Below are 26,403 nucleotides of genomic sequence, written 5' to 3'. Positions count from 1 at the left end.
GTTTTAAATAATAACATTTTGTACTGTGTATAATACTGATATTAACAAGACGCTTAGTTAATTAACACAATTGTGTTTAAAATCAAAATCATAATATTTCTTTCAGAATTTTTTTATTGTATAAGATTATTTTAATAATTATATATTTATACAATTAATTTAACCATAAATAAATATTATTATCATTGTTTATTTTTAATTGTTGTTATATTATCATCTCGTTAAATTCGAAACTCGAGGGACTCTTAAAATATTACGACTTATCGAGTGTTTGAAATATCAAATGATTCGACATTTTTGGGGGAAAAGATATAAAACTTGGAATTATTGAGAGTTGATAATCAATTATTACTTATTAACTGATATTCTTCAAGAATGACAAAAGTTAAGAGGTACATACATACATGTACATATTCATAATGTGAATTAATTAGTCTTTCTTCAAAGCACATTGCTGCTGCTCAGACTTCTCAATAACTTTTTTTAAGAGAAGAAGTGCCTGAAATGCACAAGTCTCTTTCGTTTTGTAGACAGAAGCTTTGTAAGGTGTCAAATTAGGCTCTTGCTTCCTTAAATGACACCTCTGCCAAAGGTTCTGATGTATCGTCCTCATCTTCATCGCTGCTTTTTTCATTTGTACCTGTCGCAGATAAAATTTCGGGGTTAGTGAACCTGAGACAGAAACATCTTCATCCACTGGACCAAATCAGAAAATGTTGAGGCTTTCGTGACAATTGTTTCCCTATCTATAGCTGTTCGGGCTTATTGGTCATCAAAGTCACACGAATCAAATCAGACATCTGAAACAATAACAAACGTCGACCAATAAACCCGAACAACTGTAGAAATGGAAACAATGGTTACGAATGCCTCAACCTTAACATTATAAGAATTGTTAGGGATCACCCTGTGTAGCTATATTTTAGAAAGTTACCACTCGCCATAGTGAAGCTTCTGAGTTGAGGAAAATCAAATGTAGTAAAACGAAATTTATTAATCGTTTATACCTTCCAGAATATTATACTGTAACTATCTTTTGATGTACCCCACGGTATATATAGCTTGTGTCAATCGTCATCGGAGCAACCACGTGGATAGTCGGGGAATTTGGTTAATTAATCAGTTTTTTCCTTCGTCATCCCCTGGGACTGCTATATTTGTCCTGGACATAGTGAGTGTTTCCGTTTGTGTATTTTTCATTTGTATTTTAATTTATACGTTGTAGTTTGAAAGAAAACAAAAAAATCAAGGACCACGTATTAGTGCATAAGACTTTAGTGACTAAGAGTAGTGTTTCCATCGAATCCACCCCATCTGAAAATCTCATGGCGCCCTAAATTAAAAATATAGAGGGATTGTCATTAACATACGTATCAAGCTGGAGGTTTTAAAAAAGAATTTGTAGAAGCGATGCCTTAATGCTGTTTTTGCAATTTATGCAAACTACAAAGTGAATTATTGAAGGTTGGTATCCATTTTTTATTTGATTATGATGAGAAAGTGCTTCGTATGATCTTTAAAATACATTTTATGTTTAAAATGTATTTTAAACAAAGAAACAAAATTAGAAAATAATTAATTTAATTTTTTTGTTTTGTTTTATTAATGGTACTTAATTTAACAACTAGTAATAATTATATTTAAATATATGACAAATATGATTATAAACAGATAGAGTTATTTAGTTTAACAAAACACATTTCTCTTTGGGGATTAAGGTAACTGTACAAATGTTATGTTCATTTTGTTACCCGTAAATTAGTATTCATGCAATTGATTATATTTAGTTTGCCAATGGTATGTAATCAGTACAAATGTTATTTTCATTCTCTTGAAGTTACTGTGAAGGTCTAATTACATTTCAATATTTTAAATATTAAATTTCTTAACATTTATTTAATAATAAAATGTTAATTTAAAAATTGGTCTTAATTACTAATTACAAAATAGTGTTCAATAAATGCATTAATTCAATTTAATATAACTTGTTTATATATAGGAATTTAATTGTACTATTTTTTATCTCATTCATCTCTCTCTTTTAAATGCATATCGCCAACAAAGTTAAATCATTTTAAAAGTTTTAACACTTTTTCAAATTTCATTGAAAACAAAGTGATTCTAACTAGGTCTTACTATAGCTTTTTTTAAAATACAGAAAATTAACATTGAAATGTTTGTAAAAGTAGATCTCAATACATCACAATGGTGTGTTAAATTTGTGTAAACATTATACAATACAAAAATTGTTTGATCTATCTGAATCATCATGTGCAGTAGAGATATGAAGTCTTCCACTGTCTCTGTCAAGCATGATGTCCTTCTCTAAATTCAGACGGGTCAAACGCTTTTCCTACTGTATATTTAGTAGATTTTAATGGTGGACAATGAAGCAATGGAAGCTGCAAGTTTTAGTTGTGTTAGTTTAGTTATCATATTTTAAGTAAAAAATAGTTCAACTAATTTATAGAATCATATTTAAACTCAAACTAATTTGATCAACATTTTCGAATTTCAATGATGTGAAACGTAGATTTGTATTTCATTATAATAATTTAAAAAATATATAATCATAAATATTTTATTAATCAAAGACAAGGTACCCTAAATAGAAAATTAATATGACCTACTGAAAATTCATTTAATTATCCATTTATTTCAAAGATTAATTGAAAGTAAGTATAGTGACAGAAAAAATATAAGTATAATATTACATACATACACTTATAATAAGGACACTTGTCGATATACAGGAAAGAAAAAAAAAATCATTGATTTATAATGTTTAAATTTTCATGTGAAAAAGAATAGGGACAATTTCAGAATTGCCAAAAATGTATATATTTGAATGTATTTTTTTAATGTATTTAGTACTAGTTTCTAAGATTCTATTTTTAATAACTGTCAAACATCGACGAGGCATTGGGAGAAACGTACCAAAAGTACTATCATACTATCTTCATAACGTGCCACAAGTTCTCGATAGGATTTAGATCAGGTGATAGGACAGGCCAGTTTAAACATCATTGCCGGAAAATCAATTCTTTGCCACCTTCGAGTATGTTTCGGATCGTTGTCTTATTGAAACACCCATCGCAGTCGTATATTGCCGTCAAAATATGGCAACATAGTCCTACAAGACACTGTTGTGATTATTTCGTTAATACTGTATATTGGACAGATACCTTGATAGAAGCATCCCCATACCATGCGGGGTTATGGATGGTTATTTGAAAAAATTATTTATTAAAGAAAAATACATATTTTTGAAATAAAAAAGACCAACTATATTTTCCTTTATTAATTTTAATATGTTCAACATAATTTTCTATTTCAGTCGTGGACGATGGAGCAAGGGAGATTCGCAGAATATTATAGTTTTCTCATGACGAATGAACGGTCACATACAAAGTGAATCTGATATGAAGGAGTGAAACTAAAGGTCTGTAGAACATTTACTTTGAGCTTATTCAATACAACGTACATTTTAAGTATAGAAACAATAGTACACATGTTTAAAGAAATTATTGAAAACAAATTGATGGGACAACTAAACATTAAACTATTACACATATTTACATAAAATTTGAATAGACAAAATCCAAACACATTCTTGAAATTTTGAAAACATAAATAACGTAATAAAATTGGGATAAAATTGGAATGTGAAAACATCTGCAATAATAAACGTTTTTTAATTATAGTTGTTTGACCAAAACTTAAATGTGTCGGAATGAATGAATTTTCAATAATTTGATGGACATTGAATTCTGCATAAAAATATTTATATTTATATATTAAAAAGAAAAATTTAAAATATTTTTCAAGCATGTTTGAAGAAACAGTAGTAGACTACATGGAACTTATTCTGAATTTTTTATCGATTAAGATTTGCAGTAATCTCAGGTATGTCCCATTTTCTCTTGTACCATTTTCTCTTAAGTTATTTTATTTATAATTGTAACAAAAATAGATTTTGATAACTATCAAGAACATTTCAAGTGTACAAGTGTTATTATGATTTAAAATATTTTCAGTTAAAGAACCACATCTAAAAGAAAGACGATTCAACTAATATATTTTTGTGACAATTTCATTATGCACGTATTTATAATTTTTATATTTTAGATACTATAACAAGCTCCTCCGAAATTTAATGGACCATTGTCACAAGAAGATTAAGGTGTGAAGTCTTTTTATACATTGTATTAATTGAAGAAATACTGAGAACAGCCGAATACCGAACCGGAAGAATATATTAGAATCTGTGTATCAGATATTGAAAATTTTACATCATGATTTCACACGTGATATTTAAAATAATAAAAAATCATGTGAGTTATTTAAAATAAGTAATATTTTAAGTAACAATAAGTATATAATTATTATATCTGTTAAATTTCTATTAAAATTTATATATTATTGAGTATATTATAGGTATATAATTTGTTGTTGTCAAAAGGTTTATAACCTACTGCCCCACAAACATTAAGGTTGTTAATTTGACAATTATTGAATGTATCCACCAAAAACGAGGTGATTTGTTCGCTGAGATGTGTCTATTATTACCAGCCCTTCATCTTTCCCTAAACTGAAAATAATTCATTCATAATTTAAAAATTTTCTTGTTCAACTTCTGTTTCATTTTGTGTTTGTCCCCAACAATATTAATCTTAACTAGCATTAGCTGAAGTTGAAGATATTCTTTATAATGTGGGACTTCTTTTATTCCTTCCACCGTCACCTTATATATTTAACGTCCTATCTTTTGATGAGATTAAACAGACGTGTTGCCGTACTTTACTTTTATCACTATAAATTGGACATCTACAGAAAATATTCTAAATTGTTAATTTAATTAATGTTATTTTGAATTTTTACTAAATAAATATTTTTAAAAATGATTTAAATTAATATTTAAACTAATGTAATACATGTTTAAAGAATTTAAAATATTACATACAAGAAATTAAAATCAACTATGTTCAATTTCGCTGTTAATTTCTTTATGTAGATTAAAATTAAAACAAAATAACAATAGTTATTAACAATATAACATACATTTCGTTGTAATAACCGACGAAAACAGAATTCGGATCCATGAATTTAAAAATACCTCTTTGGTTTGTTCACAAAGGTCCTCACTTTTGTTTTACATTTATTATTTGTTTGAACCCTATTTGTTATTGTACCTTATAACTCCATGATTTGTATTAGGGAATCTTGGTAGACAATTTCCTCTACCAATTACTCATCAGAGTATTCTTCCAGAAAACGTTCCGTTGTTTAATATTATTTAATTTTTTTTTAAATAAAAAAAATTATAAGATTAAAATGTAATCACAAATGTTAACAAATGTTATATTATAATTAATTCGAATTCGTCAGTAACGATGATAAAACTTCAGGTTGGAAACAATTGTAGTTTTCTTAAATTTTCCCAGTTTCCCAAAACTTCAGAGTATAAACGTTGGGATGGGGAACTTTTTTCTCGTCGTTTTTCCGCATGTTTTAACATGGTCAAGGCTTGGATGTCTTCTAAGGCTAACAAAGGAGTTTCCGGATTCAATTTCCTAATTAAAACTGTTAAAGGATCGTCATTTACTTTACCAAACAAAGTTTCGTTTAGGTACTTTTAGAATTTAGTAATTAAAACTCAAATTAACGACAAACTATCTATTTATAAACAAGAAAAATAACAAGGAAAGATAAAAAAAAGGAAATAACAAATAAAAGTTTCATATTAATGAATAAAGTAATTATTGTACGTAAACGGACAGAGAATATCGTAATGAAAGTTTCGAATAAAATCTACTGAAACTTAAGGTTTCATAACTTCAGAATTAAGTGGGGTGAGAAAAAGGTGGTACCGAAGTACTCAGATCTCCCCAACAGTGATTTTGTTCCAACCGATAGGGTTGTTCGTCAAAAACATACTTTTCAGTCTTGCCAAATTGATCGACATGTTTCCCTGTTATGTAACCATATTCTAAATTTTACGTACTTGATTTAAAAAACCTTAATGCAATTCAAAATACAATACAATACTATTACAATTCTGATATTGTTTGCATAAGGAAAAATCATTGTACTTACAAATATTTCCAATAATGTAAAAATCAATTCATTAACTGAATTTACTAATATTGAAAAACATAAATAAAAAGAACAAATTTACAATTCTCTAATATTTCAAGTAGGGGTAATTTGTTAAGTCTTTTAATTAATTAATTTAATTTAAAAATATTTTATTTAATAATTCTACATAAGACATATAAAAATTCGTCCATTTAATCTTCGAACCCACTGTGCGACAAGACCCTAGCATTTATTGAGGGTTCGAAAGGAAATCCGTTATGTACAAAAAAAACAAGTAAGTTGTATGATTTTATGACTTTTTTAGAAATAAATATGCAAGATTGATTTTAGGAAAACCCATTAAAATCTGAAAAATTCGTGACAATCGAAAAAAAGTGGTGGTTTAAAATTCCCCTAACTAAGCCATCAAACAACGGTTTTTTTAGATGTTTAAATATGTTCGAATAACCACTTGATTGTCTAATAAGATAGACCTGAACTTTTTTAATGCAAAAATTGTACAACTGTATTTAGAAACAGCGCTTTAATTCCATTATAAACTTGATTTTTTCAGATCCCCAAAACCATTTAATATTTTTATATAATAATTTATTGTAGGTATTAAAAAACATTATAATTCTTAATGAATCTGATCTACAGACGGTCAGGAAATCGTACGCGTCTACCACTTCTTGTCTTCGGAGTTCCTGCCGTTCTGGTTTCGGCTCTCTGAGATAGTTGACCTCCCTGAGCGTGGACGTCGCTGCTTGTTGATCCTGCATCTCTGTCTGATTGAACGGACATTTTTGGAAACACAAGTTATTCATCACCGGCCTTTCTTCCATCACTTACGCTGGTTTCAGTCGATCTAGAGACACTGTGATGTTGTTGCCTTTCACACAGACTACAAACGTCTAATCTCCCCTTTCTATTACTTCGTAGGGGCCGTCATAAGGGTGCTAAAGTGGATACCTGACGTTGTCTCGTCGAACAAACACATAACCTATTTCCATGTCTAGAATCCTCACATGGTTTCAGGCTTCTTATATCCCTGCGCATTTTATGGATATATTTTGACGCAGTCGAGTTATTTGCATACCCGTCTCCAGATGTTGCATGTGTTCTTCAATATATCATCGATATATGCGTAGCAAAAGTCTAACCCTTGAAGTACTTCGTCGATGAACCTCTGGAAGGTCTGTGCTGAATTCCGTAACCCAAATGTCATCACCGTAAACTCTTCTTCCGCTACCGGTATTTGGTTGAAGGCTCTGACGAGGTCCACTGTTGAAAAAATAGTTCTTCCATGTAATGACTGGGCAAAATTCTTTATATCTTTATCAGGATATTGATCCGGAGTTCGTGTGTTCAACGCACGATAATCGCCACAGGGTCTCCATCCATCAGAGTTCTTGGGGACCATATGTAATGGGGAAGCCCATGGGCTTTCGAAAGGGCGCGCAATACCTAGTTCCACCATCATCTCGAATTCCTTCTTGGCTTCCTTCCTGGAGCGAGTCGCCTTGGTTTCTGTGCGACGGGTGGTCCCGACGTTGTCACGTTGCGATGCCTCACCGCGTGATTACATATCTTGGTGGCTCCATCGGGGCGTGTTACCTCAGGATACCGATGAAAGAGATCATGATATGGCGACGATCCAGTGACAGTTTTAACACTTGGATGCGAGCACTCAGTGACGACTCTACGAGACGTCAAGTGGGTGGTTTGATCCAGTAGTTGCCTATTTCTTATATCCACCAAGAATCCATAAAGGCCTAAGAAATCCGCACCAATGTTTTGGAAAGTCGGCCACGACGAAGGTCCAAGTAAACCTCCTTCGAAGTCCCACATCTAGCAAAAACGTCACGGTGACGTACATAGTTAATCCTGTTTTTTTACGACCGTCACAGGACATAGAATTTCTAAATCCACAATGGCTCAATGACTGACAGAAGCAGGATACGTTTTTCTTAGGAAAGGAGTTTGATCATATAACTTAATTTCATGTATATACTTATCAGTTTTACCTGGAGAGTCGTTGAATAAAAATTTATAATCCTCAAGGAGTTGAATATAATTATCCTTTTTGCTCGGTAGAAAGATGATTTAAAGTATTTATTTGTTCAGAAATAAATTTAACAGAAGATAAATCTTTAAACAAAAAGCTTACAGATACAACAGGTGTTTCAGGAACGTCTTCACATAAGGACGGTTGAATAACTTGAAAAGGGTAATGAATAACATTAGATTCTTTTGGAAATTAATACAACCTTCATTTTCATAGAACCACTCAATCCCTAAAATTACCGGTCTAATTAAATGTTTGACTAAGAAAGTTTAAGCAAAAGTCGAAATGGAAAACTCCCAACAAACTTGACATTTAATACGCCTACTACGTTGACCTACTGCACCCTTCAAATTAATAGAACAAACTGGTAGAAATGATAATATAGATCTTTGTTGTAAACTAACAAAAATGATAGAACATGCTTTTGGATATAAAATTTCTAAGCCTTTCTAAGCCTAAGAAGAGGGGACTTCTAAGGCGTAGGAAAATAAGCCCCAATTTACTTTCCTGACCTCTCGTTTCCCGAACTCCTAGGTGGAGGTATAGTTGGATTATAGGATTTAATAGCTGTTTTCCGAATTGAAATAGGTCTGGTTTTATCTTCTAAATTAGAAAAACGTTCTAAAAAATTTAATGTTCCCTGTAAATACATAGCACAGGAAGTGATCCTAAACTATTGTACATTAGCGGTATAGTGCAACATCATCTCAGAAACTAATTGATCCTCAGACATAGGCGGAGATTTTAACAGGCTAATATGTCTAACAAAATACTGTGACATACTTAATTTCTTATGCGGAACAAATTTGGACTGACAATTTTTTTCTTCCACGACATTTGTTTTGACCATCATGCATTAGAACCCATTCTGCAGCCGAGCCTTTTAAACACTTTTTAACTTGAATCAACCTCTGTTTCACATCTACATTATTTACTTTACAGAATTTTTCGAACGATTTAATAAACTGCAAGAGCAACTCGTTTTTATTACTATCAGAAAACACTGGTTTCTGAATATCTCAAAAATTGTGAAAAAGAAAGTGGACGATTAGCCAAAGCCATGACGATACTTCGACAGTCCGTTTTGGAAAAAGAAATTTGACCCCCCTTTGTATTTTTATTCGTAACACGTGTAACATGAAGCTCAACTGGTTCAATGGAAGTAGAACGAAAAAAATCTACAGACCGACCTACTCTCCCCTCTGGCAACTGAGACACTTCTGATTGACGATCCTCTGATTTCTTTGGTGGATCTAACCTCTCTATTAACTTAGCCTTCAACACGTTTGACTCTGAACCACCTCCCTAAGATGTGACACCCCCGTTCGCAAAGTCTGCACTGCATGATCATCACGTTGAGAATCAGTCATAGTAACTATAACATGTAATAACAAAAAAGGAAAGCAGAAACAGTCCTTAATTACTCAATATACATATTAATTATTTGTAGAAAACCTCAACTATACAGTTCTTTTAAAACACATCCTCCTATCCTGTGCCCCTGACAAAAATCAACTACTCTTGAAAAAGAATCGTTAATCCTGGTCACGGCACCAATATGTAATGGTACCAACAGGAGTACCCTTATAATTTACTGTATCTAATAATGATGAATCATAACTTGTTTCATAAAGGCAATTTTCATTTTGAACTGTTCTGAAAATATGGTCAATCTAAAGCGAAAGTCTCGCTTTATCAGAACGGATTCTTCTATGTCCACACTAATAAAACTCTTACACTTTCTTACACTTTTATTATCCACTTTGTATAGAATATCTTTTATTGACAATTTAACACTATGTATGTCTCCGAGGAAGTCAGATTCGAAGGTCGGTTTCAACGTTGTATCAACACATTTCACGTTATTCATTTTATCTTTGACCTCTTTAATTATTAACAGTAAATTAAGTCCAATTACGGAATGCGGTGGTAATTAGCAAAATATTTTGTTTCTGTCGACCTAGAGTCTCCCACTTTGACCCTAAATGAGCTGCCCCTCAAGTACGATGCCACGAGTCCGACCATGCCAGAGCTAAATCCAGCCTTCGTCATCTTCCAGAGCAGGCCGTCATGCCAAACCCTGTCAAATGCGCTGGCCAGGTCCAGGAACATCGCCCCGTGCTTCTTCCCTCATTCCTTCCCTTCAGCATGTGCTCCACCACCTTGACAAGTTGCAGGTCCGTTGATAATCCTTTTCCAAATTCGAACTGTTCTGGTTGGATCAGGTTCAGTCTGTCCAGTTCCCTTTCCAGTCTTATTATTTTATTTTTTTTTTTATTAACCGCATCAACCACTTAAGGGTTATTAGCGAATAAGTATATGTATATACAATTATACATTTGAATATCTTTTAGGTATTAGGGGGCTGGCATCTTTGTCAGTCCCACGTCTTCTGGTTCAGCATACCCCGTATATGCAAATATACGTTCTTTTCCCCCATGTATGATTTATCATACATGGTAACCACAATGGCCATGATCTTCGGATCGGTGCCCGGAGAGGGGTTTTTAAACTTTCCCCTCTTTGTCCCCCAAACAAAAAAAAGTCAGTTAGATGCGGGTATATTTGGTTTAACATGTCCAGTAGGTATTCAGTGCTATTTGTATATTGTTTAGAACAGCTTAGGGGGTCCGTTGAACCTTTAGCATTTTCAAGAAAATCTAGAATTTGCTTGTAACTTAAAATGAGTTTTCCTTTATCTATAAAGGTTTTCGCAGCTTCAAGCATTTTCTCCAGTTCGCTCTCTTTCTTTGGCTTTCTATTTATTGTTTGGGGTTTAATAAATGGGATTTGAGAATATTCATTGTTGTGAGATGATTCTTGAATAGGAGGTGTAAGTATTGAGTCAATTGATCTTTTTGATTTTTGTGGACATGTCTATATTGGGTGAATTGGTGGCAGCTATTGGGGCTTCTTCAGCCTTGCTATCTTTGGAGTTATTTGGGGAGGTTATTGATTTGTTTGCTGTTTGCTGATTTTCTGTTTCTGGTTCTGTAGTTTCCATTTGTGTGTTTATATTCGGAATTGTCTGTGAGACGTTTTTGGTGCAGTGGCTTGCGATGTGTCCAGGTTCTTTGCAATTGCGACACGACTGTGTATCAGTTGACAGGAATATTCTGTATGGTGTGTTCTCAAAAGAAATTAGAATTGATTCTGGGAGATTGTTAGATCCTTCTGCTGCGATGAATACTTGCCTATGGAAGCTGAGTATGTGGTTATACTCAGGATTAGAGATACCGGTTTTTAAGCAGCTAAATGATGACAGTAGTTTGATTCCCATATTTTTTAATTCTCTTTCTAGTATGTTGTGTGGTATTGATGGGCAAACATTGGAGTGGACTAGCCTTTCAGAAGGCGTTATTAGTCTTCTTCCTTGTAGAGTAGTATTGTTGACGATGATTGTTTGTATTTCATTTATGAATAGATCTACGGTTCCCTTGTTAGCAAGATACATACATATTCTGCTGTTTGACATGCGAGATGCGAATATGATATTTTTTGGTTGGATTTTGGAACCCAGTGCAACCACATAATCTTCTAGTTTAAAATTTTCCTGTACGTTGAATACGATTGCCTGATGTTGGGATGGATGGTTTGATTTATTTTGTTGTGCAACGGTTGAATAGGATGTTGTGGTAGATGGATTGTATGTGGTGTTCATTTTGTTAATTTTGAATATTTTAAGTATTGGACTGGTGTAGGATCTTCTCTTTCCAGTATTGTTTTCGTGATTTTTTCGGTTATCTTTGCCAGAGTAGGGAGCAGTGACATTGGTTCATAATTTGCTCTAAAGACAGGATCCTTTCCGGATTTGTGGATCATCTAGATCTCCGGGTAGTGTCTCATCCGAAACACATCATTAATGAGAGCCACCAATCTCCTTATCGTGCTGCCTGGTAATTTTTTGTGGGCTACGTTAGATATATTGTCTGCATCGGGGGCTGCCTTGTTTCGGCTCCCCGGGCGAGAAGGTATCCTCCAGGGGCCTGTAACACAAGCCCTACAAATCCTACAATTGTAAGAATATGTTTTATTCTTGTAGCTTTTTCGTAACACAACTCAACTTGTAACTACCCGTGCGGCACCAATAATTACGGAAGAATTTTTACATATGTGTACTTAATCTGTAATACAAAATCAAAACAACCCTGGTTAAATATTCAATACTGCGACTGTTTCCGTACTGTAAACACATATCTGTCTTTAATATGTGGTCAAGTGATTCCGAAAGTGACTATGAAGATCTGTCTAGAATATATCGGCTTAATATAAGGAATGATTTCACTTTTATTACTGATATTGAATTCAACGAACGGTTTTGCCAAAGCCGCTACCAATTTGAAAATATTCTTCGGGATGTTGCATCAATGCTACAAAATTGATTGTATGGAAGACATTAATTGCTCTGGACTCTGCCATAGTGGATGTGCAACACAAATCATACAATTGTAACAGGTCTACAAGTTACAAGTAATGTGCCTTTAGCTACAAGTCCTACTTAATTCGGTATCACAAAGCAAATCGCTAATTTATTTCAATTTGCAATCTATAAAAAGACAAACCAAAATAATTATTTTAAAGATTAACTTATTATTTTTTTAATAAAAATGTATCCCTATAAAAAATAAAATAAATAAAAACAATCTAAGAACAATTAAATAAGATGTTCTTGTATACTAATGCCACGTTTACACTCAGTCCAAGTTGGCAGGAAATATGGTAACTGGAATTTCCAGTAAGGTTTTACGACAAAATAAGAATTTTTTCATTCATTTTTCTTTTTTTTTATGCAAAATAAGCTTATTTGCAAAAAACCTACCTGCGCCTTTAATACCTGCGAAGATAGAACAAAGAGATCCCCACCAATCAATGGGCCGGCCCACTTTCTTTGTTGTTTCAATCTTCGAGTAGCATTTTAATAGTTTATGTATAACCTATTATTCATATTAACTTGCGACTTGTCACGGCACGCTAGCGATAATTTAACAAAATTGTTTTTGAACGTAAAATGAAATTTTTACAAAAGATTAGAGAAAATAAGGATATTCTCTTCGGAGCATTCTTAGACAAATTAAAAAAGAAGGATAAAGTGCAAAAATGGAAGGAAATTGAGAAGATGGCCCAAAGTATTTGTTTACTTCCTGCGGATAAAGATTGGACCTACGTGGGGGATACGATATGGCAGTATTTGAAAAAACTGCCATGGTGAGTACTAGTGTAATTTGCATTTGTTGTTATTGATTTGTTTCTAGGTTAAAATTAATAATGCGAAGAAGACTGGGACTGGTGGAATGGGCATGTTAACCGAAGTTGATAATATGGTTTTAGAAATCATAGGGAAAGAATCTCCTGTAATTTGTGGGCTTAGAGTTCCTTAAGTCGTTTGAACAACCTCAGGAGAAGTTATGTGAAACAGCTCCTGAGAGTGACACTAAAAGTTCTCTCAGTCTTTACGTAACCCCATCTGCTTCAAAAGAATCTTATGGTAAGTCACTACAAGATAACACTGCAGATCTAATATCAAAAATTAAAAAATTAAAAAAAAAAAACTAAATTGGAAATTCTAAAATTAGAAAGAGAATTAAAGCTGTCCATGTCCGAATTTACAATTAGCTTACAACATAATTGTGAAACTGAAAATAAAAATAATTAATAATTATTTAGTTGTGTTATTTTTCTAAATAAAAACTTGTTAATTTATAATATAAAATTTTGTATTTTATAAAAGATAATAAATATTTTAAAAATAGATACATGTTTTAATTTCAATAAAGTTAATTTCTTCCAAAAAAATTGATGATTGTGTTGAGTTGTAATCAAGGTTCTAAAATTGATATGTTGTTTATAATGTTGGTATGACAATTGATAATGGCTATTTAACTAGATTTGTTCGTTGATTTTTTGACCAATAGCTACGCACTATTTAAATATGGCGCGGGCTTCTATCCGAGGGTTTAAAATTTTTGTTTTTATATTTCTTAATAGATAAAATCATACTTGGATACCATGCTTTGTAATTCAATAATTTAGTACTTAAGATGTTTACTTTACGTTACAATCATATTAGAAATAAAATAATCTCAAATTTGAATAAGATGCTTTATATATTAATATAATTTTTCTTATCTGTTGAATAAATTAATGTTAAATTACAGGTTAAATAGTCTGCCGAACCATTGATTTAACCAGAATAGATTCGGCACTTTTTAGGTATGTTAATCTTATTATATATATTAATAAAAGCGGGTAATCTAGGTTCCATCTAGATTGGGAAGGTTTGATCAATAGGAATTAGGTAGTTTCATTCAAATATAGAATTTTTTTCTATGATTTTATTTTATAATTTTATAAAATTCAGCCATGAGTTCTCAGCCTCAATCTTTGTCTGGTTACTGTGTCAAAATGTGTTTCAATATATATTATATTATATTTCAATACATATTATAGTGATGTTCATAATCCTAATTTTAAAAATAAATCGTTTTTTAAGCCACCTTCCGATTCTAAATTAAATGTAGTATGGAGTTCAATTTGTCAATTTGTAATATTAATCCTTCTATCAAAACATGTCATGTCTGTGAAGACCATTTCTCTACATCAGATTTCACTATAACAAGAAAAATTCGTCGCCTTAAACCTAAACCAGTTCCTTTGTCACCACTAATTTTTCATTCTCATACTCCTTCCACTTCCAGGGATCTTAATTTTAATGTTTTTGAAAATTCATTGTCTAATTTGAATTCTAGTCAATCTATTCCTTCTACTTCCAGAGATCTTTAGATTTTAATGTTTTTGAAAGTTTATTGTCTAATTTGAATTCTAGTTCGAATTATTTATTTTTATGTTGTTTGTTATTGTTGTTGAAGAGATTTATTGTGTTGTATTTGTATTTATTTATTTATTTTTGCTATATATAATATGTAGTATACAGAAGACTGATGTATTTTTTATAATGTACAATAAATAATTTGTAATAAAAATATTTTAATTCCATAGCTTGTATTATTTCACACAATTCACCCTATAATATACCAATTAATTTAAATTTGAAACTATTCCCGCCAATTTTGTCAATAATCAAATACAGAAAACTATAAAGGCGACATCTATTGAATAATTTAAACACTACAAATCATTTTATCGTCCAGTCCACGAAGTATAGATATAAGGAGTCCGAACGTAATGTTAAATAAATGGTAGCATTTTAGGGGACAAAAAGAATCTTTTGCCGGTAGAGCGCGCCAGTTTCGAAGAAATACTCGTTCAAATCTTTACGCGGGTAATCTTGTTGATACTGACATCTCTGAAAATATTATTTCGAAAAATGTGAAATAAAATGTATTATAATATTATTAAAAAAATAAATTAATGTTATCAACAGGTTTTTAAGAATTAAAATTATAGTTTATTTTTTGTCTCTACGTGTAAAAATAATATACCAGTACAAACTTGTGAGCATCTACAAAAATAAAAAACAAAGGACCAATGCAATTTTTAACTTAGTATTTGAGATCTTATTTGTCAGAGAGTGATTGTATTATTTATTATTGATTAATTAATGTGTCTGTGTTTATATTTACTTTTTCTCATCATAGCCAGTTCCACTACAAAAAAAGGTTCTTTCCAAACCGCCCATTAATTGTGAAACACAATCCATTGAAGAGATATTCACACCCATATCAATCAGAATATTTGTTTTTGCATTGGTAATCTATAACATAGTAATAATTTCATAGTGCTATTCAAGTCATTAATTCTATTTCAGCTTCTTACTGTAACTTTTAAATTTATATCAATTTTTGCATGACAAACTAGTTCCAATTTCGAATTTATATATGATAAAGAAATATTCGCATTTTTAATTATTGTCCAACTCCAATTTTTACGTAGTGGTTGAGCTTCCAGAGTTTTCTTTATGAAATGAAAAGAAAACTTCTCAGGCTCATTGATTGTCTCAGGCTCATTCGTTGTCTCAGGCCCAATTACTTCGTTTAGAGGTTCATTAACAATACTTGTCTCAATAGCATGTAAGCTACAGTCACTAACTACATCCTCGATAATTATATCAGAAGTATTTAGAGAAACATCATCTGATAGCAAGCTCTCATTATTTTCTTTATCGTTATTAGCTCTATTACACTTTGGTACAGTTTTTTTCGTAGATGAACTTTCTCATATTCATACACGTATATACTACCATCCGCTAAAATCTACTGATTACTTTTAATCACATCTTCAGGATTAAAATGTAATTCGCATACGTAACTAGTAGTTTTTAAATCTTGATTAACAGCAAAGTTCCATTTCTTACGCATTTCATCATCCTATAAAAAAAATATATTATTAACAACACTGATTTTTAATATTATTTTTAGGTTACTCACTTTCGGCACTTTGAATAAACCCACTTTCCCTACATTTCCACTTGCCTTTCGGCCACTGAGGCAACCATGAACAGCACAACACCTTCCCATTTTTTTATTAAGACTATTTTTAAAGAATTAAATTAATATTTTATACTTAGTTTTATAATTTTAATAATTTCAACATTCGCGAGCCAGCGCGTATTTACGTGTGATAATAATAATAACATCGGTACGTCCTGAACATTTGCGCAGCCAGTGGCAGAAAAGAGAACTATGATCTGGGTTTAATTTTGTATACCACGAATACTGCGGAAGAGCCTATACCGTTCGGACTCCTTATATCTATACTTCGTGGTCCAGTCACTGGACTCCAGTCACTGGAGTCCAGTGTTGTTTCTCATTTTTTGTAAGAGGTTGGTACTTCTTGGGTGTTCTGTGCATTTTGACGTTTGATTATTTTACTGTTACCCAAAAGCCGTTTAAACAAATAAATCTCAACACACAACAGGTTATGGGCCCAGATAAGGCTCAGATTTAATTGAGACCGATATCGTAAAATTGTCGACCGGAATTCGACGATTTATTCTCAATAATTTGGGTAAGAAAAAGTCAAGACATAACCTCATTTTTTTTGTACTCATCGTGGCAACCACGAAGTATAGATATAAGGAGTCCGAACGGTATAGGCTTTTCCGCAGTAATCGTGGTATACAATATTAAACCCAGATCATAGTTCTCTTTTCTGCCACTGGCTGCGCAAATGTTCAGGACGTACCGATGTTATTATTATTATCACACGTAAATACGCGCTGGCTCGCGAATGTTGAAATTATTAAAATTATAAAACTAAGTATAAAATATTAATTTAATTATTTTAATTTTCAGAGCTGTCAGTATCAACAAAATTACTCGCGTAAGTATTTAAACGAGTACTTCTTCAAAACTGGCGCGCTCTACCGGCAAAACATTCTGTCCCCTAAAATGCTACCATTTATTTAACATTACGTTCGGACTCCTTATATCTATACTTCGTGGTGGCAACATAACTATGTCCACAAGTACGATCCAAACGACAGAAAAACTGATTGTAAAGGAAAATTTCGGCAATTGTAAATTTGCAATGCGAGCCTGGTTGGAATATGACAATCTTTAGTGATGTGTGATTGGGACAGTTGATGATACCAAGGTCAAAGCGAAAATAATTTTGTCAATCGACCCGATAAATTATGTGCACATACAAGATGCTACTACATCCAAAGAGGCCTGGGACAAATTGCAGAGCGCATTCGAAGATTCAGGATTAACCCGTAAGGTAAGACTTTTCCGTACTTTAATCACTACTCAACTTGAAAATTGCGATTCAGTTGATCAATATGTTAACACAATAATAACTAATGCACATAAACTGAACGGTCTCACATTCGAAGTCAAAGACGAATGACGGTACCTGGACTCCTGCGCATCAGGTTGAATTGTCAAGAGGCTGCAAGATAACAAACACTGAAGGAAAACTTGTGGCAACAGCTTCAGAGAAAAATGGAATTTTTCAACTGGAATCAGCCTTTCTGTTAAAACAGTTTAATTTAGTTTCAGAGAAGAAGCACAATAGTAGCAAGCTACATCTTTTTGTTGATCCATCTGTTGTATTCTAATCAGTTTGAATAAACTACTGCACTACACGAATACTTTCATCCTTATTCTCTGAGTGATGACTGCATCAAGGGTAAACAACAGAGACAGCCATTCAAAACGTCAGGAAAGCGAGAGGATGACATCATGGAGCTTATCCACACCGATTTATGTGGACCGATGGAGACAACGTCAATTGGAGGTGCCAAGTATTTTTTGACACTCATCGATGACAATTCGAAAAAGGTATTTCCCTATTTTTTTAAAAAAATACTAAGATAATTAAAGAATTAAATTCATCCCGATTCTGAAAGAAGAAATAGGAGATGAAGAGAGGGAAGAAAGAACGAGTGACAGCGAAGAAAATAAAGATTTCGAAATTGCAAGCGAGGTTACGAAGAATTTCCTGAAATGGAAATCGAACATCAACAATTGAGACATTCCGCAGGACTACCAAAAGAAACGAGGATTTTGTGTCCTTTATAGAAAAAAACCTTGTGGAACTAAAAGATGTTCAAGAAGCTTTATCACGGCCAGATTGTTGGAAAAAAGCTACGCAAGAAGAATATGATGCCATGATTAAGAATGAAACATGGACTCTGGTTGATCCCCCTCCTGAGAAGAAAGTTTTAAATACGAAATGGGTATTCAAAGTCAAAACTGGAAACAACAATGAAAAGGAATTCAAGGCTCGGCTTGTAGCCAAAGGATGTTTCCAAATTGAAGGAATTGTCTTTCAAAAACCTTATGCCCCCGTAGTCAGGACCAACACAATAGGCGTTCTTCTCTTAGCAGTCAAAATGAACTTGGAGATGTTGGTGCGCAATGTTTTGTGAAATGATACTCTGGCTGCTCCATAAAAATGTCCTCATCCAAATCACCATTGAGGAACGCAGTGGTCACATCGATGTGCTCCATTTCCAGATAAAGTTGAGCTGCCAGAAAAAACACAATTCTGAGTGAGGTTAATTTCACTACAGGTGCATAAGTTTGAGTAAAGTCCCTGCCCGAAATCTGACCAAACTCCATATATTCCTCTCCTAATTTTGTATACTCATTTACATTTAACAATATTTGTATTGGCTGAGTTCCATTTTTTATGATCTGATCTTGAGCATGCATCCTCATAACTAATAGGGTCTCCTGTGGTATTAACAGTGTTGGAGTTATATTTATCAGGTAAATTGCTCTGCCAAATAGCCTCTGCCAAATATTTTTTACTCAGACCAGAATCAAAAAGCATACATTTCACCCTCACTGATAAACTTCTATTTGTTCTCTCAGCCACACCATTTTGTTGGGGTGTAAATGGAACTGTGAACTGATGACGATTCTGATAAAATCTATTCAAATTGTTTACTCGCATACTCGCCATCATTGTCAGACCCCTGAGACATTTTATGGTCTTACCGGTTTGATTTTCTACCAAGATTTTAAATAGTTTAAATTTATCAAAAACTTCATCTTTAGTTTTCAGAATATAACCAAAAGTTATTCTGGTAAAGTTACTTCCATAGGACCTTGAACATCTGAGTGGATTAATGGCAACACTTCTCCAGCCCTTTTGCCTAATTTTGGAAATAGAGCTACCGTTTGCTTGCCTTTTAAGGATACCACACATGGCGCACCAGAATCTATAACCCATCCTGTTTACGGTGCCCTCGCGACCATAACAGAAGTCGCTATCATGGTAGACTCTGAAGTTGTAGTGGTCCTCGACTGTTGGCGAGAAAAACACGGCCATCAACCGCCGCCTCCTCTTGGGCCGCCTCTATTGCCGTCATTTGTCGACTGTGCCTTCTTCCGCTGGGCACATTCTGGACGGTGATGACCGGGTTTCTTGCATTCGTAGCACTCGATGTTTTTGTCCATCTTCGGCATTGTTTTCTTCCTCCTCCCTTCTGTCTTGATTAGGAGAGCTGTGCCGCCAGACTCGGCGAACCCTTGACTCTTCTCCTGTCAGCCTTGTTGAGGAGGGCAAGCTTCACCTCCTCTGAAGAAATCTTTTCATTCTCCTTTTTAGAACGATTGAGTGGGAACATTATTAGTTCAAATGAACCGGTGGTTGCCCAGCTTTACGGCCACAAACCCATATCCTAAACATACCAACTGCTATAGCGCCTCCATACCAAGAAGAACACCATTCCAACTCGAACTCACCAAAAATTAGCGGTTCATCCCCTCCAAAATAGCAAGTTCCTCAGCCGCATTCATATCAATCAACCCCCTAAACTTCTTACAAATTACTACAAAATCAACATCCTCCCTCACTACTAGTTTTCTCTCACCCACATCATTAACTTTTAAAACGATCTCTCTTTTAATATTAAACTTCTTCGGTACAACCCAATTACTTTCTACACTTTTAACAGTAACATCTTTCTTATTTGACATATTACTAAATAATACCTCTTCCTTTATAATTTTCTTATCTTCTATCTTCTTCATTTTCTCATTATTGACAATGTTTTCTCAATGTAGATGATTTATCTACCTGGGCAGATTTCTTTTTCAACTACTTTCTTATTTTCTATTCTACCACTAATTTTATCCAAATTTTTCTTACCAAACATCCAAAATATTCAACAATTCCTTTTTCTGTTCAGCTTTCCCTTCTAATTTATCCTCCAATTTACTAATTCTGAATGCTAACTTTGTAACGTTGTCACCAATACTTTTTACCGCTTTCAAAACACACGATTGATCACTAGTATTGAACTGTATTTTACCATTATTTTTTCTTGATACAGCATATTCAATTTTCTCCTTACAATCCAAAATGATATCTAACCATACATCACTATTTTTCTTATCATCTCCAAGCTCCAAATTGACATCATTTACTTTGACATCCTTTTCATCTTTGCCGACTACGTTGCCAACAACAATTTTTTCCATCGGAATATTACTAACCTTTTTAGTTTTAAAACAAAACGCCTCATCCCAATCTATATCACTTTCCTGCGAATTCAATTCTACCCACGAAATCGAATCTTTATCATCCATAACACTAAATGACATTTATAGGTTATGTAAAGTACTAATATTGTATTTTCTTCTGAGAAACTTCTTCTGAACAACCTTTAACTGGTTTTTCAGCTTCCCTGAACTGTTAACTAGTCTACACAGCTCCAACACATTAAAAGCCTCCTATAACAATAAGAAACGCAATATTTTAACGGAGCAAAATTAACGCATACATCATATTGACATTGAGATAGTAACAGTCTCCATCCCTGAAGGGGAGGTCTCTTGGAGGGATAGTTGGGCAACACTTACCCTGTCATCGGGGACCAAGGAGTCCAGACGGCGCTGGAGACTGACGACTAATGCCTATTCCCTAAAAGCATCTTCTAGCTCGCGGATCCTGCTTTTGAGCTGGAATTTCTTTGTCGACCGGGCTGGCGAAGCCGGCGGAGAGTCACTAGGGAGCCGGGCCCGAAGCAGACGGAGAGCACTTTATACTTTAAACAACAAGTGTAAATGACGGATTCTGTTGTGTAAATTGTATTAAAATTATTATATTATTGTGTATATTATAGGTACTATCGCGTTCATAAGTGGTCTGCCACTTCAATGACGTCAGGCCGTAAACGGTCACATTCAGTATTACCGTGCACTGCCGACTCGATGTGGTGGGGAGTCGGCACTGCCGAGACGGCAGATACAGAATGTGACCGTTTACGGCCTGACGTCATTGAAGTGGCAGACCACTTATGAACGCGATAGTACATAATTTGTTGTCAAACATAAGGTTCATAACCTGTTGCTCCACAAACATTGGGGTTGTTAATTTGACAATTATTTCATGTATCCAACAAAAACGAGGTGGTTTGTTTGCTGTGATATCAGTACAGGTATGAATAGGGTATTATCAGGTTCTATATTTTTTCCTATATCTCGTAGAATCTTAAATACTCCCTCACAATCCGTACTCGATTGTACATCATGCCATGTCAGACACATGAAAATAAGAACAAGACCAATCGGGGAAGATCGGAGATCTTCCTGGGAATGGATTGAAATTGCGGTTGGATCCGTTAACTTGCCACTGCCACTAGTTTGTGGAGTGATACTGAGCTTAAGGACTACGACAAGGAGGATCCATCCTGGGGCTCCAAATTCGTATTGACCTCTCAGTAAATACTTCAAATCTGCTTTCATCTCTAAACATCATATTATTCCACATTTCATGCCACAATTCTCTTCTATTATGGTTGGTTGGTACCGCTAGAGTCTATAATTAGTCGGCGGCCAGATACTGTCTGTATCTCATGCATGCTCTTTATTTTAAAATTTTCAATCTCATTCAACATAATATAAAAGTCCACAGAAGTAAAAACAAAAGGTATAACAAATAAGTATAGATAAAATATAAAACCTGAAAGTAGTTTACGTCCTACCGAATTTATAAGCACAGTAAGATATGCAAACATTTATTCACTTTTACGTCGTCCTGTTTCCGTTGGTCACTATGCTGCTTCATTAATCGTGTCATTACTCAGTAAATGCCATATACCATTAATAGGCAACATCTTATGCACTCATTTATCCACCTAGTCCATTTCGCCGCCAATAAGGAGTAACAAATCCAAATTTGTTCATCGTCAGGTTTCCCTCACCAATAGGTTTTGAATCAGTTAAACCAAACTTCATAGCCAAACGCTTCAAATAGCCCTTTTGAGAAATAAATATTTCATGATTCTTGCGATTGCGTCGAATTTCCATTCCAATAAAGCAACCATTATCGGCAATTGTGATATCAAACTGCTCTTCATACAATTGATTACATCATTAATTGCTTCCTTCGACTGAAACATTAGCAACCCATCATCTACGTATAGAGCTAACAAAACTTCCTTTTCCGTGGGCCAAACTAGGTTTAAACGAATACTTTGTCAGAAAGTCATTAAGTACCAAAGCCAGTTATATGTCAGGGTGACACAAAAAGCGAATCAGCACTCAAAGCATGGATGTCCAACGATAAGAAGGTAAAAGTGGGCATAATTCTATCCATAAGCCCATCGGAACTCAAGAGTATCAAAGGATGCGAGATATCCAGATATGTATGGCTTAAATTGGAGTCAATCCATTCTTCAAAGGGACACGTAAGGCTACTCTATTGAAACAATTAACAATGCAAGGTACTCAGTAAAACGGTATATTGACTATCTTACAAGATTGGTCGGCTGTATGTGACTAACTATGCTCATACGACTCAACTCTGTTTCTACGACTACACTCCGCTTTTGTTTTCTATTCTCCGTTGTCATCACAACCGTAATACACGATGTCTAGATATTCTAACATCTTCTCTCAGCGTGTATTAAAGATCCCAAGTATCAAGACTTTGCATGCCTTGGCAAGGGTAGAGCTTTCGTGAAAATGTCTGCAATCATATCTTGCGCGGGTATGTATGTAATTTTCACCCTTCCATTCTGCACAGATTCTCGAACAAAATGATATATCAATATGTTTCGTTCGATTATGAACTCGTGAACTCTCTGACAACAATTTTGCCCCAATATTATCGCAAAATATTGTTTTGTTACTTAGGCTATCAAAACCTATTTCCTTTAGGAATTGACTTAAGTAAATGCTTTCCTTTACTGCTTCTGTCAATGCCATGTATTCGGTTTCGGTGCTGGACGTTGCCACAGTAGCTTTGTTTCTTTGCCTTCCAGCTAATGGCAGTTCCATTCACTAAGAATACGTACCCAGTGTAGGATTTTCTGTCTGTCAAGTCACTTCTCCAATCTGCATCCACATAACCTGTCAATTTCTGTTGTCCTTTTTAAGTATCTTTGACCTTCAATTTCTCAGCTAATTCTCTCATAATTTGATTAAACAGTTTATCAGAGTTTGACAGGATGAGTATGTTGTCTACGTACATTGTGATCAGAATTATCTTTCCATCCCCCTTTGCTTGGAACACGTATCCGTCCGAAGTTGTCCGTAATAATCCTATTTCTTCTACAACCTCTGTTAATTTCTTGTACCTCAATCTCCCATATTGTTTTAGCCCATAAATTGCCTTTTGAATTTTGCATTCGCAGTTTCCATCCTTTAATGCTTCAAGAATTTCCATTGCTCTTTGACGGGTAATGGAGTCTTTAGTAAACTTTATAACTTCTTTAATATATTCGTCTAACCTCTCCGAGCATTGCACATACAGTTCTTCATCGATATCACTGTTGAGATACGCTTTACGTCCAACAAATAGAATTGCAAATTTTCCAAATGTAACCGGATGCATTGACTGTACCTTCGTCCCTATAAAAAACCCAGGGGGGCCCCATGCAGAACTCTTTCGCAACAGAAAACGCACTTTTTCGATTAACGTCCAAATAGGAGGTGGTCCTAATTTGGAGGTTTACAATATTGTCGCTCGGTATCAATTAAGTTACCACGACAGTCACATTTTTAATAGGAGTTCTGTTAAAGGTATGTTTCAGAGAAGAGAACACCCTGGGTATTTATTGGGAGACGGGGGGATATCCTTGTTTACCATATCTGTTGACGCTCTCTCTCCCAAAAAACTAGGTAACAAAATATAGACGTTTTGCTCTATTATTGTTGCCTGTGCAGTCTTGTATAATATAGCAATTATTCATCAGCGTGATGTTATTGACGATTTGGATGACATGAATGATATACATAATGATGATATAGACGTCAGAGAATATGCAAGGAAGTGCAGTAATTTATACAACCAATTAATTGAAACACAAAAGATTAATCAACAAAAAGACAGCTACTACTGAGTTCTTGAGCTGTTTCTCTCAAACTAAACTCTCACTGTTTTTGATCACCAAGGTAACCTTGGTCGCCTTCATTTGTCAGTTGTTGTTTTAACATACTTAATTCTATTTTATTGTTTATATTAACAAGACGTACCTATGCCCGTACCAAACGATGGTTTAGGTAATTTATTTAGACAAAATGTTGTAAATAATTACTTTAACTAGAACTTTTAATTCTAGTGAATTATAATTATAATTTGTTCAATCAATTACTTAGAAAATAAAATATATATTAATTTTAAATTTTATTTTGTTAATTTACTAATTACCAATTTTTATCTAGCCTACGTTTTGCCTCCTCCAAAGTTAACCTCGTCTCCTCCATTCTAAACGTTGCCTCCTCTAGTAATATTTTTTTTTATATTTTTTGCTTCCTGAAAACTGTATGAGGCCTCCTCTGCTTTTGTCTTTGTCTCCTCCAACCTGTACTTGGCCTCGCTCAACCGTGCTTTATTTAATTCTTGAAGTTCTTCATTCTCCAGTGCAATGATCTTCATTTGTTCATTAGTTAAAAGTTGATAACATTTTTGGTTCTCCGCGTTTCAGGAATTGAAAAAACAATTTATTTAAAATTTACCCAAAAACAATGAATTTATTAATAAATTACCTCTATGTTTCCTACTGGATGATCCAACACCACTGCCCGTTGATGTTTCACAGTCCTTGGAAACTTCTCTGCTGGTACTACAAGTTGTCCCATCTTCTAAAATTATTTTGATATAATTTAATGATTAAATATAAATAATTTACATACCATACGAAATTTGACTTAAAACTAAGCCATCGGAATCATATGGATTTGAAATTTCGAAATCCATATGAGAGAGGAGATTGTCAATTTCTGGCTGAGGTTTCGGAGACAATGAGGCTCCTCCACCGCCTGTAGCCATTAATTCCCTCCTTTCCTCCGCCAATTCACTCTTTTTTTTCCTCTTAACTTTATCCCACAACCTCTTCAATTGAATGATTGTTCTCTGTAAATATTTTAATTTAATAAGTTACCATCGATTTATAATAATAATATATATATTACTTACCTATTCATCGGCCGCCGCATCTTCGGGCAGTCCCGCTCCACAAGCCAGTGGTGGCGGGAGGCCGACGGATCAACTGCAAGCCCAATCCTCACCCAGGGAGGTTCTAGGACCTTCCTCAGATTGGGCTTGTTCTTCCGGGAACCAGTTGACAGGGGGCTGGCATCTTTGTCAGTCCCGTCTTCTGGTTCAACTTCACCCGTGTATGTATATACACGCCCTTTCCCCCATATGTGCTAGCACATATGGTTTCCAATTGGTTATGATCTCCGGATCGGTGCCCGGAGGGGGGTTTACACTTTCCCCTCTCTGTCCCCAGAAAAAAAAAAAAAGGCCGCCGCAATAAACTCTTGTTCAATTTTTGCCCATGCCTTTTTTTTCTTTCAATATTAAATTGATCGGTTTTTTTATCCTCAATAATGGGA

At 34.0% G+C, this 26,403-nt stretch overlaps 2 long non-coding RNA genes across 2 annotated transcripts; one reads left to right on the top strand and one right to left on the bottom strand.

Annotated features, from left to right (window-relative positions):
* Window positions 1-1,079: 1,079 nt before the first annotated feature.
* LOC126265520 (uncharacterized) lies at window positions 1,080-4,557 on the top strand. The gene is made up of 3 exons (XR_007548008.1): window positions 1,080-1,171; window positions 1,226-1,464; window positions 3,338-4,557. It is a non-coding gene; the product is annotated as an uncharacterized LOC126265520 (long non-coding RNA).
* Window positions 4,558-25,545: 20,988 nt separating this feature from the next.
* On the bottom strand, window positions 25,546-26,001 carry LOC126265523 (uncharacterized). The gene is made up of 3 exons (XR_007548013.1): window positions 25,982-26,001; window positions 25,699-25,918; window positions 25,546-25,647 (listed from the first exon to the last, which is right to left on the bottom strand). It is a non-coding gene; the product is annotated as an uncharacterized LOC126265523 (long non-coding RNA).
* Window positions 26,002-26,403: the final 402 nt, after the last annotated feature.

The sequence above is a fragment of the Aethina tumida genome, chromosome 5 (genome assembly GCF_024364675.1).
Source record: "Aethina tumida isolate Nest 87 chromosome 5, icAetTumi1.1, whole genome shotgun sequence".
Taxonomy (NCBI): Eukaryota; Metazoa; Arthropoda; class Insecta; order Coleoptera; family Nitidulidae; genus Aethina; species Aethina tumida.
This window is presented reverse-complemented; position numbering and strand designations above follow the sequence as displayed.